The sequence below is a fragment of the Gobius niger genome (genome assembly GCF_951799975.1).
Source record: "Gobius niger genome assembly, chromosome: 17".
NCBI lineage: Eukaryota > Metazoa > Chordata > Actinopteri > Gobiiformes > Gobiidae > Gobius > Gobius niger.
The window spans coordinates 27,990,818-28,011,239 of NC_136868.1; the positions used below are offsets into that span (position 1 = coordinate 27,990,818).

Sequence of the window (20,422 nt, forward strand, 5' to 3'; positions counted from 1 at the left end):
TTACTGAACGTTCACACACAAGTAACAGACAACTGTGAAGTGAAAGCAAAATGATACATGATTCTGTTAATTTTCAAAAAATAGAAAAGTGAAAAGTGGGGCGTGCATAAGTATTCATACAGCATGCATGAATACTTTGTGGAACCCCCTTTTACTGCAATAACAGCACAAGTCTTTTGGGGTCTGACTCTACAAGAATTGCACATGTAGAGACTGACATTTTAGCCCATTCCTCTTTACAAAACAACTCAAGCTCTGTCACATTAGAAAGAGAGCGTTTGTGAACAGCAGTTTTCAGACCTTTCCACAGATTTTCAATAGGATTTAGGTCAGGACTTTGACTGGGCCATTCTAACACATTAATATGTTTTTATTGAACCATTCCATTGTAGATTTATCTTTGTGTTTAGGGTCATTGTCCTGCTGAAGGTGAATCTCCGCCCCAGCCTCAGTTCTCTTGTGACTCCAGCAGGTTTTCCTCCAAAATGTCTCTATATTTGGCTCCATCCATCTTCCCAACTATTCTTACAATCTTCCCAGTCCCCGCTGAGGAAAAGCAGCCCCACAGCATGATGCTCCCCCCCGTATATCTGACACTGGGGATGGTGCACTCAGGACGATGAGCAGTGTTAGGTTTGCTCCATACATAACGTTTTGCATTTGGGCCAAAAAGTTCAATTTTTGTCTCATCTGACCAAAGCTCCTTCTTCCACATGGAGCTGTGTCCTCCATATGACTTCTACAAACTTCAAACAGGATTTCTTATGTTCTCCTTTCAATAATGGCTTTCTTCTTCCACTCGTTCATGAAGGCCAGATTTGTGTAGATACGACTTATAGTTGTCCCATGTACAGTTTCCCCCAGCTCAGCGGCAGGACTTCACAGCTCCTCCAGAGTTATCTTGGGGCACTTGGTTGCATTTCTTACCAGTGTCTCCTTGTTCAGTTTGTTAGTTTAGGTGAACAGCCATGTCTTGGTAAGTCTGCAGTGGTGCTTTACTCTTTCCATTTCCGAACAATGGATTGAACAGTTGCTCCGGGAGATGTTTAAATCTTGGGAAATCTTTGTATAACTTAACGCTGCTTTAAACTTCTCCACAGCTTTATCCCTGACCTCTCTGGTGCTCCTGGACCTTCATGATGTTGTTTAGTGACCACAGCTCTGAGGGCCTGAAAGAACAGCTGTAATTATACTGAGAGTAGATTACACACAGGTGCCTCTATTTAACCGTTAGGCCAAGGTGTGAACATTCTGGAGTCATTAGGAATGTTATAAAGGCAATTTAATGCACTCAGAAAATACTGTATGAATACTTATGCACGCCCCACTTTTCACTTTTCTATTTTATGAAAAATAGCAGAATCATGTATCATTTTGCTTTCACTTCACTGTCGTCTGTTACTTGTGTGTGAACGTTCAGTAAAAAAATATAAATAAAATCTTTATGTTTAGGATTGTAAACATGACAAAATGTGCAAAAGTCCAAGCTGTATGAATACTTACGAGAGGCTCTGTATCTTTGATTTCCGTAAATATGACCTAATGCTACAAATACAACAAATGACCATTTTCAGTTAATTACAAGCTTTAAAATGTATTGAAACAATGAGTTGCATAATAATTTGGAACAGTGGATTGAGTTTTAAATACCGTTTTCACTGGGAGATTTTTTAAACCACATTTAACCCTTGTGTGCCCCATAATTCAGATTTACACTCGTGGTCACCTGGGCTCATTTTTGACCCCATTTTGTTTCTCTAATATCTCAGTCATAAAATAACCTTTTTCAACAAGTCTGGGTTCTATCTTTAGTGTAGCTTCAGACTAATGGCCTGATACAAAAAAAATGTGTTTTTCATTTTTTTTTCAGTGTATAGGCCTTGTTTATGTAAAAAAAACACCAAATCCTGAACAAACAACAGTCATAAAACATCAAAAATTGAATTCTGAGGATAACTCGGACTATCTGGTCAGTTTCCAAGTGGAAATAGTCAAACTTTTGTGTTAATGCAATTATTGAATTTTCTCATACATTTGAATGAGAACAAATAGTTACCCTCGTGGTCACCATTTTGTTTCTCTAATATTTCACTCATAAAATAACATTTTGAAATAAATGTGGGTTCTATCTTTAGTTTGACTTCATAAAAATGCACTGATAGTAAATTTACCAGTTTTTATCATTTTTTGGGTCGGTGGGACATGTTTATGTAAAAAAAAAAGTCAATTTTTGAGCCAAAAATGTCCCTGTAACACTGAAAATCCTGAAGTGGATATAACTGGAAGTATTTGGTGAATTGGGCACTGGGAGAGGCTCAAAGGTAGAGCAGGTTCTGTTTTTGAAAAATGTTTCATTTTTGAGTGAGAGCAAATAGTTACACTCGTGGTCTCTGGGGCAAAACCCCATTCATTTCAATGGACATGAGCCGATCCTCCATGTTTTCTGTCTTTGACCTTTTGTACCGACTTCATTTGTGCTTCAAATATGAAACCATTATTATGTCTCCATCCCAGAGGACCTCCTCTACATGCACATTCACCAGATTTTGAATTCACATATTTTTACAATAGTTACAGGCCCTAAAGCCTGAAAACAGCAGCAGCTCTCCATTCATTTCAATGGCAGTGTCCTCCATTCTGTGATTCCAGCTATATTTTTGACTTTTGACTTTCATACAAACTTCATTTCAACTCCAAATCCATAACTTTTTTAAATATACACTCCACAGAGCCTCCACTACATGCACATGTACCACATTTTGAATTCAGTCATTTTTTCATAGTTTTAGGACCAAAAACCAGTGCTATAACCCAGTTTCGAAATACAGCCAAACTGTGATTCTCACTCTCTTATTTCAGGAAAGTCTCTATATTCTCATCAAAAATCTGCTCAAAGCAGAGTTTTCATCTTAATTCATGAACTTTTATCAAAATATTGAATGTTCAGTGCAGTTTGACAGTGAAAGTAAACCACAGTAGAGCAGAATGTGTTTGGAAAAACAAAGCTGTAAAAGTTATACAAACAACTGATATTCTATAAACACCAAACAAATGCATTTATTTATACAAAATCATCTTTTTTGGTCATGATCTCTCCTAAAACTACTCAGACACTGAAATGCATCAGATTTTATGATCTGTGATAAAGCTTTGAGTGTTCACAGCGTTTTGTCTCTCCAGGTGAACAGTAGAACAGCTCATGTTTGGTTCAGGTGACGTTTATTAACACTCAAACTAAACTGTGTCAAATACAGCTTCAGCACCACTACAGAGACAACACATCACAGTGAACATGTTCCTGGACCTTTAGAACAAATAAAAACACAATTCAAACACAGACACATCGTCCAACACAGACGTTCCTCCATCACAGCTCAGTTTGAAAAACAAACGTCCAAAAGAGAATCTCTCAGGTCAGTCCCGACCCACAGTCCACATCTGCACCAGCTGCTCTTAGAAACATTTATTCATATTCCATTGTATATGTCCTGTTATTTTTGTGAATATTTATAATGCTTTCATTGTGTTTTTTTCTGATTTTGACCATATTTCCACATTCTGAGGTTGTATTTGACACAGTAAGTCCGAGAGTCCACACAGGTTTACATGAACATAACATAGGCTGTTCACCTGCAGAGACAAAAGGCTGTAAACACTCAAAACTTTATCACAGATCATAAAATCTGATGCTTATTAGTGTCTGAGCAGTTTTAGGAGAGATCATGACCAAAAAAGATGATTTTGTATAAATAAATGTGCATTTGTTTGGTGTTTATAGAATATCAGTTGTTTGTATACCTTTAACAGCTTTGTTTTTCCAAACACATTCTGCTCTACTGTACTTTACTTTCACTGTCAAACTGCACTGAACATTCAATATTTTGATAAAGGTTCATGAATTATGATGTAAACTCTGCTTTGAGCAGATTTTTGATGAGAATATAGAGACTTTCCTGAAATAAGAGAGTGAGAATCACAGTTTGGCTGTATTTCGAAACTGGGTCATAGCACTGTTTTTTGGGTCCTAAAACTATGAAAAAATGACTGAATTCAAAATGTGGCACATGTGCATGTAGTGGAGGCTCTGTGGAGTGTATATTTAAAAAAAAGTTATGGATTTGGAGTTCAAATGAAGTTTGTATGAAAGGCCAAAGTCAAAAATGTAGCTGGAATCACAGACATGGAGGAAACTGCCATTGAAATGAATGGAGAGCTGCTGCTGTTTTCAGGCTTTAGGGCCTGTAACTATTGTAAAAATATGTGAATTCAAAATCTGGTGAATGTGCATGTAGAGGAGGTCCTCTGGGATGGAGACATAATAATGGTTTCATATCTGAAGCACAAATGAAGTCGGTACAAAAGGTCAAAGACAGAAAACATGGAGGATCGGCTCATGTCCATTGAAATGAATGGGGTTTTGCCCCAGAGACCACGAGTGTAACTATTTGCTCTCACTCAAAAATGAAACATTTTTCAAAAACAGAACCTGCTCTACCTTTGAGCCTCTCCCAGTGCCCAATTCACCAAATACTTAGAGTTATATCCACTTCAGGATTTTCAGTGTTACAGGGCCATTTTTGGCTCAAAATGTGACTTTTTTTTACATAAACATGTCCCACCGACCCAAAAAATAATAAAAACTGGTAAATTTACTATCAGTGCATTTTTATGAAGTCAAACTAAAGATAGAACCCACATTTATTTCAAAATGTTATTTTATGAGTGAAATATTAGAGAAACAAAATGGGGTCAAAAATGAGCCCAGGTAACCACGAGTGTAACTATTTGTTCTCATTCAAATGTATGAGAAAATTCAAAAATTGCATTAACACAAAAGTTTGACTATTTCCACTTGGAAACTGACCAGATAGTCCGAGTTATCCTCAGAATTCAATTTTTGATGTTTTATGACTGTTGTTTGTTCAGGATTTGGTGTTTTTTTTTACATAAACAAGGCCTATACACTGAAAAAAAATGAAAAAAACATTTTTTTTGTATCAGGCCATTAGTCTGAAGCTACACTAAAGATAGAACCCAAACTTGTTGAAAAAGGTTATTTTATGGCTGAGATATTAGAGAAACAAAATGGGGTCAAAAATGACTCCAGGTGACCACGAGTGTAACTCTTTCTCATAACATTGTAATCACTTATTCAAAAAATGTAAAAAAAAAAAATTACTGGTAAAAGTCATGGATGTTAACGCATATCTGAAAATTCAGACCATTTGATAAAACTATGACAGAGATACACGTCGACAAAGTGGCCACGACACAAGGGTTAAATGATCCTCGACAAGTTAAAGACTTTCATTTGAGTTGACAATTTAGGAAATCAGAGAAAAATGTCATTTGCACAATAATGAGGAATGCGGTGTACACATTTTTCTCTGTATAATGTATAAATTAAGAGCAGAGTTCTCAGTATTGTCAAAAAAGTTTTTGTTTTGTTTTTCTGACACAAACTTTGTCAGATACCGAGAGGGCACATTAGCGCATTCCAAAAATCCTAAAACTAAGACCCTCGGAAAAAAACTTAAAAAACAAATATAAAGGCAGTAGCAATACCGTAAATTTTGATTGAGGGAGACCAAAGGGGGCAGGGCGGTCGGCGAGGGCCGCTAATCGCCGCTTGCGGCTATATTTGTCTATTGATGTCGTTGTTGCCCCCTCACCTCGGTCGCCCAAAAGTCTCCCTTATTTTTCTGTTATCAAGTTGGGAACCCTATGTCCGCCTGTCGTTATGTTGAAAGCCTTGGCTTAGATATGAACTTTATTTAAATGGCTCTAAAATATAATCCTTCGTGCAGCACTTTGTGTCTGTCTTGTCTGGTCGCTTATGGAGTCAGCACATGGTGACTCAAGTGAACATGTGTACTGATGTAACTGACATCCGTGTATTTAGCCTAATCATTGAAAACGAACTGTGCCAACTGGGAGATGTAAATCCACACGCATGAAATAAAGTAACCTTTTGTACTGTGAACATTCTATTGTATCATGACGAACCTGTGAGCCTTGTACTTTGTCGGTCTGTATGAGTTAAATGTCCCGGTGAAATTCCTGGGGTGATGTTGTGGCGTTCGAAACTTAAGTAAAAACAAAGTTAATCCTCCCCTTGCCACATCATTATGACTTACATCTTTGGTAATAATATAGCAAGCTACAGGAAACAACAACAACAACTGTCCTCTATCAATGAGTCCGGTGTGCAGGAAAAAATCAAACATATATTTTATTCGTCTGTGATCTTACATAAAATATGTTCTAAGATAAAACTTTCCCCACTGTCCTCTATTTTCCTTTTAATTAAAACCCTTTATCTATTACATTTCCTTCACATCATAAAGATATCCTCCACTGTTTCTGGCTTCTCGCAGTTTCTTAAATGATGTTTTAGATGTATAATGTTTTGTTTAGTCCGGTGTGTCCTATTCTAATTTGTGTCAGAATTGCCTCTTTTTGACACCTTCCTACCTGGCAACCCTGACCATCAACCTCAGGATTTACATTGTAAACCGTGAGGGGTGCGTGGGAGAATTTTACAGGCGGGGCGGAGCTTGTCTCTGCTTCTGCGGGACAAAGTTAACTTGCTATAACCTGCTTTAGAAACGTAGTGTGGGAACGTAACTGTTCCGGGCGAGCAAAATGAAATAGCTGAGGCTCTAAAACTTTCCCAAATATAGTTTATACTAAATCCAAATCATCAAAGTGGCTGGTAAGAATACGTTTTACTGACCAGACTAGAAATCAGCTTTTGGCATTAATGTCGAGCCCTGATGATAAAGTGAGCCTGAAAAACCTTTCTCCTTACACATAGGGGAGTACAGTATAATAATAATAATAATAATAATACATTTTATTTAAAAGCGCCTTTCAGAACACCCAAGGACACTCTACAATGGACACATTCAAAACATTAAAAACAAGAGCAACAGAATACAACAGAATACAGACGATTGGGAAGGTGAGCGCGGAGCTCGGTGCTGTAGGACTGTCTGAACAGGTGAGTTTTGAGTTTGGATTTGAAGAGTGGCAGAGAGTCTATGGTACGGAGGTCGGAGGGGAGAGAGTTCCAGAGCTGGGGAGCAGAGCGGCTGAATGCTCTGTGCCCCATGGTGATGAGTTTGGCCGGTGGGACGGAGAGTTTGAGAGTGGAGGAGTAGCGGAGAGTGCTATACTCTGAAAAATGAGTGTAAAAAACTTGGATTTATTAAACCACAACTGGACATCCTCAGGAGAATACAGGCGCAGGAGGGAAATGATCTTTTTAAGGTCCTTCGAAGTTTCTATTGGACTGATGAAATGAACGTTCAGGCCCAAATCTTTCCGTATCCCATACTCAGGCTTACTCTGGCATTTTAAAAGTGTTATTTTAATTAGGGAGAATTTCATGAATACTTTAGTCATATAGGTTAAGTGTTGTTGCATGTGTGTAGATAAATATTGTATGTACTATATTGCAATATGTTTAAATAGTCATTAACATAATTAAAACCCTCAAACCATCTAAGGCCAGGGATGTCTTTGGAATGGACATGTGGTGGTGCGTACTTCGGCTGGTTAACCAATCACTGCTAGATCCGACTCTATATTGGGGGCGCAGCTCACCTGCAGCCTGCCTTTTCGCCTCTGCCGTCACGTAGCTTAGCCCGGGGACGGAGCTGCTGCGTTTGGCCAGCGTCTCGTGCCAAACACACCGTTCAATTGTACAAGGCGTAAGGCCGCACAACGGCATGGGTGGAGGCGCACACACCACTGCAGACCTACCCAGACCCGGCCGTCCTAACCCGTCGCTGCTGTCTGTGCTCCCATCAACGTCTGAGCGACCTGTGGACCCAGACCTTTCTGCTTGGATGAGTCCACAACTTGATCTGAGGATCTGATGAGGTGGTAGCTGGTGTGAAAAGCATCGGCATTCTTTAAGGGATAATACAGGGTTTAAAAATGTTAAAATGATGTATTATTTTCCTCCCCCTACATGTTCCAGCCATGTCCTAATGTGTCTTACTTCGGGTCTGAAGTGCCGTCATGCACAGGCTTAATATAGAAGGTGCAGTTACACGTATGACCTAAGGTGGCAGTAGTGAGTATAAAATGGCCAACTTGCATCTAGCCTTTTTTAAAGAGGGGGTATTATGCTTTTTTCAGCCACATAGCACCAGTCTATATCACACTACAATGATGACGAAACCTTCTGTTGGTCTGTCAATGCAGTAAATTAGAATAACTGCCTTGTATAAAATTGCTCTTTCAAAATGACACGCCCCCTCCACGCGCACAACACTTTCTCCACAGTATTGAAACTACGATCGGTGCATTTTATTTTTTATTGTCGGAAAGGAGCTACTGTTTATCACTTTGTGAACAATGGCCACACAGGATATTATTTGGAGACGAACCTTCCACACCGGACGCTTGGAAGGGGCTCTTGCCTGAAAAATAACTGCTGTTTGGAGGCTTCTCTTTGCATCTGCCATGCCCTATGGATCTCTAACTATACCCCCATGGACGACACCAGGATCTGCAGGAGCCCATACGATTCAAAAGACGGACATTATCTGTGCAGGTGGACAATGGTTTTTCGAGGTTACCCGTTAGCTTGTTATAATCGACTACAGCTCATTGTTGATGAAAAGTCTGCAATAAACCACAAATGTGTAAAGCCAGGCTCATTGTGTGATCATCGTAAAGGCTGCTTCAAGTAGTTGCCTGCTTTATTGACGTTATTTGTGCATAAAATGCTGCCTGTTTTCAATGAATGTTGTGAAGGTGAAGGTTGTTAGCTTGTCGTGGCTAATAGTGCCTTAGCTCCGGGAGAAACCACTCGGCTACGACTCACTGTAGATGAAATGTGAGCAATAAACTACAAAATCAACAAGCCAGGCTCCGTGTGTGATCATCATAAAGGCTGCTTCAAGCAGTTGCCTGTTTAGTGACGTTTTCAATGCATAATATGCTTGTATTCAGTGAATTTTCCCGTTAGCTTGTCGCGGCTAGCTTGTTAGCTCCGGGAGAAAGCCACTCGGCTATGACCCATTGTAGATGAAATGTGAGCAATAAACTTCCAAATCAACAAGCCGGGCTCCGTGTGTGATCATTGTTAAACGGTTCTTTATGTGTGTGGTGGTTTTATTGACTTTATGTGTGCATATTTCTCGTTTTCACGTGATGACTCGAGGTTTAGCTTAGCATTAGCTTTCTCCGGAGGCTCTGTGCATCATCAAGGCCCAGCTCAGAACCAGACACTGAAATAAGTGTTCTTGTCACCGGTTTTAATCCTGGGTGTTTCGGTAACAGAAACACTGATGTGTGTCTTTGTAAAAGTCTGCTGTGGCTCCGGTTCACAACACATGAAGCTAATCCTCCATGATGACTCTGTTTACATCTTAGGGCTTGACACTGCGGGGAGGGGGTTCTGCTGAGGGGCAGTGGTTGGTTACTCGGCTGGTGACGAAAGGTCGGAGGCGTCTCCTGGAGGTCGAGGGCGTTTCCTGAAGGAATCAGGCGTTTTATCCCTAAAATGGCCGCCATCAGAGTTTCTACAGATTACTCGAAAATACGCGAATGTGCCCAGGCAACACTTCAGGCATGTTTTTAATGAGGGAATGACTTAATAACATGATGTAAAGCTTGAAAAAGTCGATTTTGCATAATACCCCCCCTTTAAATATGGAAAATGTAGTATTTACTGAACTGAGCTAAATTGATTACATTTTTAAAATATATATAAAGAAGCTAAATTCCAAAAAGTTAAGAAGCTTCAAAGTTTTTGTAACAACTGTAACTTTGGACTTCACTGTCACGGTTAAATGTTTTCTAATCAATAAAATGGAGATAAGAGGTTTCAGGGTGAATGATCTGAAAGAAACGGCAGTTGCTCATTTCAGTCCAAAGCGACGATGAAGCACATGCTCATTCTCCTGCTGCTTTTTTGGGACAATCCGGAGTTTACTTTGACACATGGAGGTAAGAAATAGCCTATACTTTATTTTGCACATTTGAGATTTGTTGAATTCATTTTCTCTGGAAGTAAATGACATTTTCTCATAGAGTGTTCGCAGCTCCCATCAGTTGATCGTGCCTTTGTGCCGGGTGAATACAAAAGGGCACAGTATCAAATAGGAGATGTGATATATTTTTCTTGTGACCCTGGATACACAACTGGTTTCAACGCCAGCTACACCTGCACTGACTGGCTGGAGAGCTGCCACTTACGGCCAATGCTATTTCAGCTGATGACTTGAGAGCAGGGGCCATATGTTCATTCGGGAAGAGCACAGAAGGGCCACCGGTCCCGCCTTAACCGAGCTTGACCCCAATCTAAAAGCTAAAAAGAAAAGCATCAAACTAGCGACAAAAAAGAGGTTGAAAAGAAAACAAAAATGTGCCGGAAAAGCGACACAAAGAGTGACGAAAAATGAGATGAAAAGTCAACAACAAAGCAACGAAAAGGCCACAAAAACATAACAAAAAATGATACAAAAACGTGACAAAACACAACAAAAAGCCACAAAAGAAGTAATGAAAAAACAAACAAAAAAACATGATTAAAATATGTGTCGACTTGATAAAAAGTTACAATCACTCTTCCAGGTCTTAGCTTTCAAATGAGGCGCTACATTGTTGCTCTCCAGTCGAGAAGCTTTTAGATTTGGGTAAAGTCAAACTGGTGGCATTTACGCTAATTTGGGCCAGGCTGGTCAGAGTCCAGGGCTGTTTTTCAGTCCCAGTCCGCCCCTGCTTGAGAGACCAACAGGCCCGGATAGAACCATGAGGCCGTCCTTCTGTGGACCCACCGCCTGCAGGAGGAGCCATAAGGGGCTGGTGCAGTGTGATTTGGGTACCATTCTAATGTTGTTTGATAATTATTAAATTCAAAACATTACCAAGATTTGTCTAAAAGTGAGGATTTCATCACTTCTGTTTCATCCAACTAAATCATGAGCCTCTGAGCCAACTGTCTTTCCTTTATTTAAGTTGAATAAAGCAAAAACTTAGTTCTTCTCTTAGATTGAATTGTTCATAAGTAAACTAAGACTTATTACTTAAGTGCTGTACTTAGAGGTTTTTTGTCACTTATATTTTCATTGAGAACTGACTTTTTTCACCATGACATTTGAAAGATAAATATAATACTATCTAACCACTAGTTTTAATGTTAAAGGGGCTAGATGCAAGTTATAAGTTCCATTTTATGCTCACTACTGCCACCTCAGGTCATACGTGTAACTGCACCTTCTGTATTAAGCTTGTGCATGACGGCACTTGGGACCTCTGAGTGACAGTGCAGGATTTTAGAGGCAGTTGTGGTGAACAGGTCTGAGCTCATTCTACACATTAGGACATTGTTGGAACATGTAGGGGAAGAAAATTACATCATTTTGACATTTTTAAACTCTGTATAGTCCCTTTAATGTAAGAAACTGAAAATAAGTTTCTATTTCAGTAATTCTACACAAAGGTAAAACAAACCATGTCTTTCAGCTTCTTCCTGCCCGTCATTAACAGTGACTAATGGAGTCCTGGTCAGTGGAAACCTGGACCAGCCAACATCTGGCAGCGTGCTTCACTTTAGCTGCTGGTCTAGAGACCACGTGCTCATTGGCCCAACACAGATCGAGTGTGATGACAATGGAAACTGGGACAACACGCCACCAACATGTACAGGTGATGTACTGAATTATGCAGAAATGTTCCTGATGATACTTTTAAAGTATGTTACAAATTATTATGCAAATTACATTTTTTCTCATTAACTGTTGTGTGAAAAAACCTCCCAGAAATAAATATATTAAGCATCTTAACCCTTGTGTCCTGTTAAGAAACACTACCTTAATCTCATGTTAGTGACTTTTTGTGCTACTCTTTTCACGGCTGTAAAAATATTGTAGAAATGTTTTCAAACTTTTTTCACTTAATTTTTAATCCACTTCTGTTCTGCACAAAACAACCAAAGTTTGAAAAAAATAATAATAATAACTAATTTGGTGTTGGGCGGGTGTTGGGGATATACTGGCCTGGGTGGGGTATAGGTGTGTTGGGTGTGTTGAGTGTGTGGGGGATATACTGGCCTGGATGGGGTGGTGGTGTGTTGGGTATGTTGAGTGTGTGGGGGATATACTGGCCTGGGTGGGGTGTAGGTGTGTTGGGTATGTTGAGTGTGTGGGGGATATACTGGCCTGGGGTGGGGTGTACGTGTGTTGGGTATGTTGAGTGTGTGGGGGATATACTGGCCTGGGGTGGGGTGTACGTGTGTTGGGTATGTTGAGTGTGTGGGGGATATACTGGCCTGGGGTGGGGTGTACGTGTGTTGGGTATGTTGAGTGTGTGGGGGATATACTGGCCTGGGGTGGGGTGTACGTGTGTTGGGTATGTTGAGTGTGTGAGGGATATATCGCCCTGGGTGGGGTGTAGGTGTGTTGGGTATGTTGAGTGTGTGGGGGATATACTGGCCTGGGTGGGGTGTAGGTGTGTTGGGTATGTTGAGTGTGTGGGGGATATACTGGCCTGGGTGGGGTGTACGTGTGTTGGGTATGTTGAGTGTGTGGGGGATATATCGCCCTGGGTGGGGTGTACGTGTGTTGGGTATGTTGAGTGTGTGGGGGAGATAACGGCCTGGGTGGGGTGGTGGTGTGTTGGGTATGTTGAGTGTGTGGGGGATATACTGGCCTGGGTGGGGTGTAGGTGTGTTGGGTATGTTGAGTGTGTGGGTGATATACTGGCCTGGGTGGGGTGTACGTGTGTTGGGTATGTTGAGTGTGTGGGTGATATACTGGCCTGGGTGGGGTGTAGGTGTGTTGGGTACGTTGAGTGTGTGGGGGATATACTGGCCTGGGTGGGGTGTACGTGTGTTGGGTATGTTGAGTGTGTGGGGGATATACTGGCCTGGGTGGGGTGTAGGTGTGTTGGGTATGTTGAGTGTGTGGGGGATATACTGGGGTGGGGTGTACGTGTGTTGGGTATGTTGAGTGTGTGGGGGATATACTGGCCTGGGTGGGGTGTAGGTGTGTTGGGTATGTTGAGTGTGTGGGGGATATACTGGCCTGGGTGGGGTGTACGTGTGTTGGGTATGTTGAGTGTGTGGGGGATATACTGGCCTGGGTGGGGTGTACGTGTGTTGGGTATGTTGAGTGTGTGGGGGATATACTGGGGTGGGGTGTATGTGTGTTGGGTATGTTGAGTGTGTGGGGGATATATCGCCCTGGGTGGGGTGTAGGTGTGTTGGGTATGTTGAGTGTGTGGGGGATATACTGGGGTGGGGTGTAGGTGTGTTGGGTATGTTGAGTGTGTGGGGGATATACTGGCCTGGGTGGGGTGTAGGTGTGTTGGGTATGTTGAGTGTGTGGGGGATACACTGGCCTGGGTGGGGTGGTGGTGTGATGGGTATGTTGAGTGTGTGGGGGATACACTGGCCTGGGTGGGGTGTAGGTGTGTTGGGTATGTTGAGTGTGTGGGGGATATACTGGCCTGGGTGGGGTGTAGGTGTGTTGGGTATGTTGAGTGTGTGGGGGATATACTGGCCTGGGTGGGGTGTACGTGTGTTGGGTATGTTGAGTGTGTGGGGGATATACTGGCCTGGGTGGGGTGTAGGTGTGTTGGGTATGTTGAGTGTGTGGGGGATATACTGGCCTGGGTGGGGTGTACGTGTGTTGGGTATGTTGAGTGTGTGGGGGATATACTGGGGTGGGGTGTATGTGTGTTGGGTATGTTGAGTGTGTGGGGGATACACTGGCCTGGGTGGGGTGGTGGTGTGATGGGTATGTTGAGTGTGTGGGGGATATACTGGCCTGGGTGGGGTGTAGGTGTGTAGGGTATGTTGAGTGTGTGGGGGATATACTGGCCTGGGGTGGGGTGTAGGTGTGTTGGGTATGTTGAGTGTGTGGGGGATATACTGGCCTGGGGTGTAGGTGTGTTGGGTATGTTGAGTGTGTGGGGGATATACTGGCCTGGGTGGGGTGTAGGTGTGTTGGGTATGTTGAGTGTGTGGGGGATATACTGGCCTGGGTGGGGTGTAGGTGTGTTGGGTATGTTGAGTGTGTGGGGGATATATCGCCCTGGGTGGGGTGTACGTGTGTTGGGTATGTTGAGTGTGTGGGGGATATACTGGCCTGGGGTGGGGTGTACGTGTGTTGGGTATGTTGAGTGTGTGGGGGATATATCGCCCTGGGTGGGGTGTAGGTGTGTTGGGTATGTTGAGTGTGTGGGGGATATATCGCCCTGGGTGGGGTGTACGTGTGTTGGGTATGTTGAGTGTGTGGGGGATATACTGGCCTGGGTGGGGTGTAGGTGTGTTGGGTATGTTGAGTGTGTGGGGGATATATCGCCCTGGGTGGGGTGTAGGTGTGTTGGGTATGTTGAGTGTGTGGGGGATATATCGCCCTGGGTGGGGTGTAGGTGTGTTGGGTATGTTGAGTGTGTGGGGGATATATCGCCCTGGGTGGGGTGTACGTGTGTTGGGTATGTTGAGTGTGTGGGGGATATACTGGCCTGGGGTGGGGTGTACGTGTGTTGGGTATGTTGAGTGTGTGGGGGATATATCGCCCTGGGTGGGGTGTAGGTGTGTTGGGTATGTTGAGTGTGTGGGGGATATAACGGCCTGGGTGGGGTGTAGGTGTGTTGGGTATGTTGAGTGTGTGGGGGATATACTGGCCTGGGTGGGGTGTAGGTGTGTTGGGTATGTTGAGTGTGTGGGGGATATACTGGCCTGAATGGGGTGTACGTGTGTTGGGTATGTTGAGTGTGTGGGGGATATACTGGCCTGGGTGGGGTGTACGTGTGTTGGGTATGTTGAGTGTGTGGGGGATATACTGGCCTGGGTGGGGTGTACGTGTGTTGGGTATGTTGAGTGTGTGGGGGATATACTGGCCTGGGTGGGGTGTAGGTGTGTTGGGTATGTTGAGTGTGTGGGGGATATACTGGCCTGGGGTGGGGTGTAGGTGTGTTGGGTATGTTGAGTGTGTGGGGGATATATCGCCCTGGGTGGGGTGTACGTGTGTTGGGTATGTTGAGTGTGTGGGGGATATACTGGGGTGGGGTGTAGGCGTGTTGGGTATGTTGAGTGTGTGGGGGATATACTGGCCTGGGTGGGGTGTAGGTGTGTTGGGTATGTTGAGTGTGTGGGGGATATATCGCCCTGGGTGGGGTGTACGTGTGTTGGGTATGTTGAGTGTGTGGGGGATATACTGGCCTGGGGTGGGGTGTACGTGTGTTGGGTATGTTGAGTGTGTGGGGGATATATCGCCCTGGGTGGGGTGTAGGTGTGTTGGGTATGTTGAGTGTGTGGGGGATATAACGGCCTGGGTGGGGTGTAGGTGTGTTGGGTATGTTGAGTGTGTGGGGGATATACTGGCCTGGGTGGGGTGTAGGTGTGTTGGGTATGTTGAGTGTGTGGGGGATATACTGGCCTGGATGGGGTGTACGTGTGTTGGGTATGTTGAGTGTGTGGGGGATATACTGGCCTGGGTGGGGTGTACGTGTGTTGGGTATGTTGAGTGTGTGGGGGATATATCGCCCTGGGTGGGGTGGTGGTGTGATGGGTATGTTGAGTGTGTGGGGGATATAACGGCCTGGGTGGGGTGTAGGTGTGTTGGGTATGTTGAGTGTGTGGGGGATATATCGCCCTGGGTGGGGTGTAGGTGTGTTGGGTATGTTGAGTGTGTGGGGGATATACTGGCCTGGGGTGGGGTGTACGTGTGTTGGGTATGTTGAGTGTGTGGGGGATATACTGGCCTGGGGTGGGGTGTAGGTGTGTTGGGTATGTTGAGTGTGTGGGGGATATACTGGCCTGGGGTGGGGTGTAGGTGTGTTGGGTATGTTGAGTGTGTGGGGGATATACTGGCCTGGGGTGAGGTGTACGTGTGTTGGGTATGTTGAGTGTGTGGGGGATATACTGGCCTGGGGTGTAGGTGTGTTGGGTATGTTGAGTGTGTGGGGGATATACTGGCCTGGGTGGGGTGTAGGTGTGTTGGGTATGTTGAGTGTGTGGGGGATATAACGGCCTGGGTGGGGTGTACGTGTGTTGGGTATGTTGAGTGTGTGGGGGATATATCGCCCTGGGTGGGGTGTAGGTGTGTTGGGTATGTTGAGTGTGTGGGGGATATAACGGCCTGGGTGGGGTGGTGGTGTGATGGCAGATGTTGAGACTGTGTGGGTGATTATACTGGTCTGGGGCGGGGTGTAAGGGTGTTGTAGGTGGGGGTTGGGGGATATACTGGCTTGAGGCGGGGTGTAGTTGTGTTGGTGGGGTGGTGTTGAGGGTGTGTGGTGGATATTCTGGCCTGGGGTGGGGTCTAGGGGTGTAGGGGTGTTGTGTGGTGTGTTGGGGATGTACTAGCCCGGGGCAGGGTGTATGTATGGGGGTGGGGGGTGTAGGTGTGTATAATCTGTGTTTAGGTGTGTTTTATAAAGAGCTGCTTGATTACAGCCATATTTGTAAACATGTTTGTAAACAAAAACACGTGACAACTACCCCCACCATGGACAACCACCCCTAACTCACAAACCCTCCAACACCCCCCAGCACCTCCCACAGACCTCCCCAATGGCCCGTATAAGCATATCCCCCATGAACTACATATAAACTACAAAATACAAGTTGCTACTGATCTTTGACATACCCAAGGGTGTTTTGAAATGTAAATCCAACTTCTGCCTAAACTCACTTTTTATGATGGAAAATTAGCCATTTTGTTTGTTAATTTTTTGGTCATTCTTTAAAAATTGGCTATAAAAAAGTCCATCCATCCATCCATTTTCTTCCGCTTTATCCGGGGCCGGGTCGCGGGGGCAGCAGTCTCAGCAGAGATGCCCAAAGTTCCCGATCCACACACACCTCTTCCAGCTGTTCAGGGGGGACCCCGAGGCGACACCAGGCCAGCTCGGAGACATAGTCCCACCACTCCCAAATCTCATGACCATAGGTGAGGGTGGGAACGTAGATCGATCGGTAAATCGAGAGCTTTGCCCCGACTCAGCTCCCTCTTCACCACGACAGACCGATACAGCGACCGCATCACTGCTGACGCCGCACCGATCCGTCTGTCGATCTCACGCTCCATCCGTCCCTCACTCGTGAACAAGACCCCGAGATACTTGAATTCCTCCACTTGAGGTAAGGACTCCCCACCGACCTATAAAATAGTAAAATATTCTATTCTATATTCTATTCATCTACAATATTTTTTACAACCGTCAAAAAAAGTGGCACAAAAAGCCACTAACTAAAAATTGCAAAAAGTGGCACGAAATGTTCCAACAAGACACAAGGGTTTAAATTACTGTTCCAAATGATTATGCATTTTAAAGGTTGTAAAGAACTGAAAATGGTCATTTGTTGAATTTGCAGCATTAGGTCATATTTGTCTGAATCAAAAGCTATTTCAATCAAAACATTTTAATAGGTAAAGTTACATTTTAACATAGGAGCCCTTGTGTGATAACAGCTTCAAAAAAAGAGGGGGTATTATGCTTTCTTCAGTCCCATAGCACCAGTCTATATCACACTACAATGATGACAAACCTTCTGTTGGTCTGTAAATGCAGTAAATTAGAATAACTGCCTTGTATAAAATGTCTCTCTCAAAATGGCTGTAGTGAATGTCTTGAAATAGGCCTCTGTCTCTTTAAGAACCTCTGAGCCTTTAGACACGCCCCCTCCACACGCTGTCTGTGGCATCAGTGGGGAGGGGGTTCTGCTGAGGAGCAGTGGTTGGTTACTCGGCTGGTGACGAAAGCTCGGAGGCGTCTCCAGGAGGTGGGGGCGTTCCTAGGAGGACTCAGGCAAACCTATCCCTAAAATGGCCGCCATCAGAGGTTTTACAGATTACTCAGAAATACGTGAATGTGCCATGGCAACACTTCAGGCATGTTTTTAATGAGGGAATGACATAATAACATGATGGAAAGCTTGAAAAAGTCAATTTTGCATAATACCCCCCCTTTAAATCCATTACACAGAGAGTTTCTGCTTGGATTTCTTTGCAGGATGTTAGAATAGCCTCCCAGAGCTGCTGTCAGGATGAAAACTGCCTCCCACATCATGAGTTTCGCTCCTAGTTTCCTTTCGCAAACTACAAGTATCAAAACAATTAAGTATTTTATGATTTTATAGCCAATTTAGGCCGATGCACATGGTGCGTTGTCATGCATGAAGATGACTTTGAAAGCATGGCTCTTGAGCCATGGAAGAAAGTGGTCAGTCAGAAACTCCACATATTCTTCAGAGGTCATTTTCACACCTTCAGGGGCCGACCAGCTCTCTCCCTATGATTCCAGCCCAAAACATGACTCCGCCCCCTCCTTACTGACGTCAGCCTTGTTGGGACATGGTGGCCATTCATCAACAATCCACTACTCCATTAATCTGACCATCCAGGGTCACACGGCCTCATCAGTGAACAAGACTGTTTGAAAATGAGTCTTCATGTATTTCTGAGCCACTGCAGCCGTTTCTGTTCATGAGCTTCAATTAACAGTTTAGGGGAGGCCCGGATAGAAGCAGCTTCAAATACCAGGAAACTCTTCAAATATAAGAACTGCATGAATTACGAAAAAAAATATCTCCAGAAATCAGCAACACTGTGGAAAACTAAGAAATGAGGCCCTATGTCGGACAAAGGGTCACAGGCAGGTTGTGCCTTTTATACGGCGCCCCCAGCTGTCGGGTGGAGTAATACAAGACAAAACAACTGCTGTTACACATAGCAAACATTTAGAACAATGATTATAAGCTAGATTTCGTCTCTCTTTATAATCAAAACATGTTTGTTTTTGTAACAGATGTAAAATGAATTATCTCAGTTATTTGGAATGCCATTTGTTTTTTTTACAGACATAATTTGTCCAAAACCCCAGTTAGACCATGTTCAAGTAGAGGGAGATCAAATGTTGTACAAAAAAGATGAGTTCTTGAGATACTCTTGTGATCGCGGCTACAAAAAGGTGGATGGGAGATCGTCACGGTGCACGAAAGTGGGACAATCAGCTCAGTGGACCCCCATGCCCCAATGTGAAGGTGAGAAAACCTACTCTGTTCTATATGATCATCATCATCATCATCATCATCATCATCATCATCATCATCATCATCATCATCATCATCATCATTGTTCTTAAGTGTCTCATATTTCTGATTTCTTTTAGCCATAACATGTAAACTCAGCCCAAACCCTCCTGTGGGCACCACATACAATCCTCTGAATCAGATCATTTTCACATCTGGACAAAGAGTGAGGGTCTCGTGTGGAGAAAAGCAGTGGGTGAAGGACAAAGAGCATCAGTCAGCTGACCTAACATGTCAAGAGACAGGACGCTGGGACTCTGACCCTGTGTGCCAACGTATGGAATTAGAAACACTTATTGTGCATTTACACATTTATCATCTTTAATGTCATAATGTTTGACTGTTCTTTCCTTCAGTGGTCACATGCTTCAAAACAGCTGAAAATGTCTACAGTTGGGAAGACAGTTGGCCGAGGCGTCAAACAGTGGATATTGATAAAACTGTGTGGTATCGGTGTCATAGAGGGTATGATGAAACAAGTCCCAGTGGCAGAGCCACATGCACCAGACGAGGCTGGGAGCCAAATCCTCTTTGTAAAGGTGCTGTGAACTTCAACATCTGACTTCATTCTATTGTATTGGTAAAACATCGTCACATGATAAATATGTGATAAAACATATTATATTTAAAAAAAAATACAGTGCAAATTGACTCAAATACCACCAAGCACCAAACCTCTTCACAAAAATGCAGAAATTACTCACAATTATCAAAATGATAAATATGAGCACAATGAAAGAGTCCATTTGAGATGCTCCTATGACCCTCGAGTCACCTTTTTTGTTGACTGTTATCATAATGACTGGATAGGCTCAAAACCAACATGTAGAGGTAAGCACCAACCTGATGGACCTGGAACCACTTCATTAGGAGGAAACATCTTTGATAATGTGATACTGGAAGCAAATGTCTGGGATACACCTTTAACTTAGACTTGTATCACTTTTAATAATCATCCAAATTGTGACGCAAAGTTTCATAGTAATATATACTATGTGTGATGTGTTTGTGTAGAGAAACCATGAGATAGTCAGTGTAGGGAAGACAGAGTATGAGCATGGTGAGAGTTTGCAGTTCAGATGTGAAGGTGAAAGAACCCCCTTCAGTGTGACCTGTGAGTCCGGAGAGTGGACGACAAGAAAATCATGTGAAGGTAAATGTGCACAAACACACGGTATGAAAACAAACCATCGCCATATTTCAAATAGAAGAGACATGTCTTCATGCTAATAAAAAAAAGATTTCTGTTGTCAGATCCTTTTTAGCACTCAAATTACCTCTACTAACGATCTTTTATAATAGGCTGAGGAATGTGTTTTTAGATTTATTTGCTGTGAGCTGAAGACGTTGTACATGTTTCTC

General features: G+C 43.3%; 1 protein-coding gene and 2 long non-coding RNA genes across 3 annotated transcripts in view; all 3 read left to right on the top strand.

Moving 5' to 3' along the window:
• Positions 1-20,422, top strand: part of LOC306977358 — a 68,257-nt gene that overhangs the window by 13,580 nt on the left and 34,255 nt on the right. The window lies entirely within an intron of this gene.
• Positions 1-20,422, top strand: part of LOC306977355 (complement factor H-related protein 1-like) — a 40,777-nt gene that overhangs the window by 13,228 nt on the left and 7,127 nt on the right. The window lies entirely within an intron of this gene.
• On the top strand, positions 11,495-19,263 carry LOC306977357. The gene is made up of 3 exons (XR_013793830.1): positions 11,495-11,667; positions 18,830-19,012; positions 19,141-19,263. It is a non-coding gene; the product is annotated as an uncharacterized lncRNA (long non-coding RNA).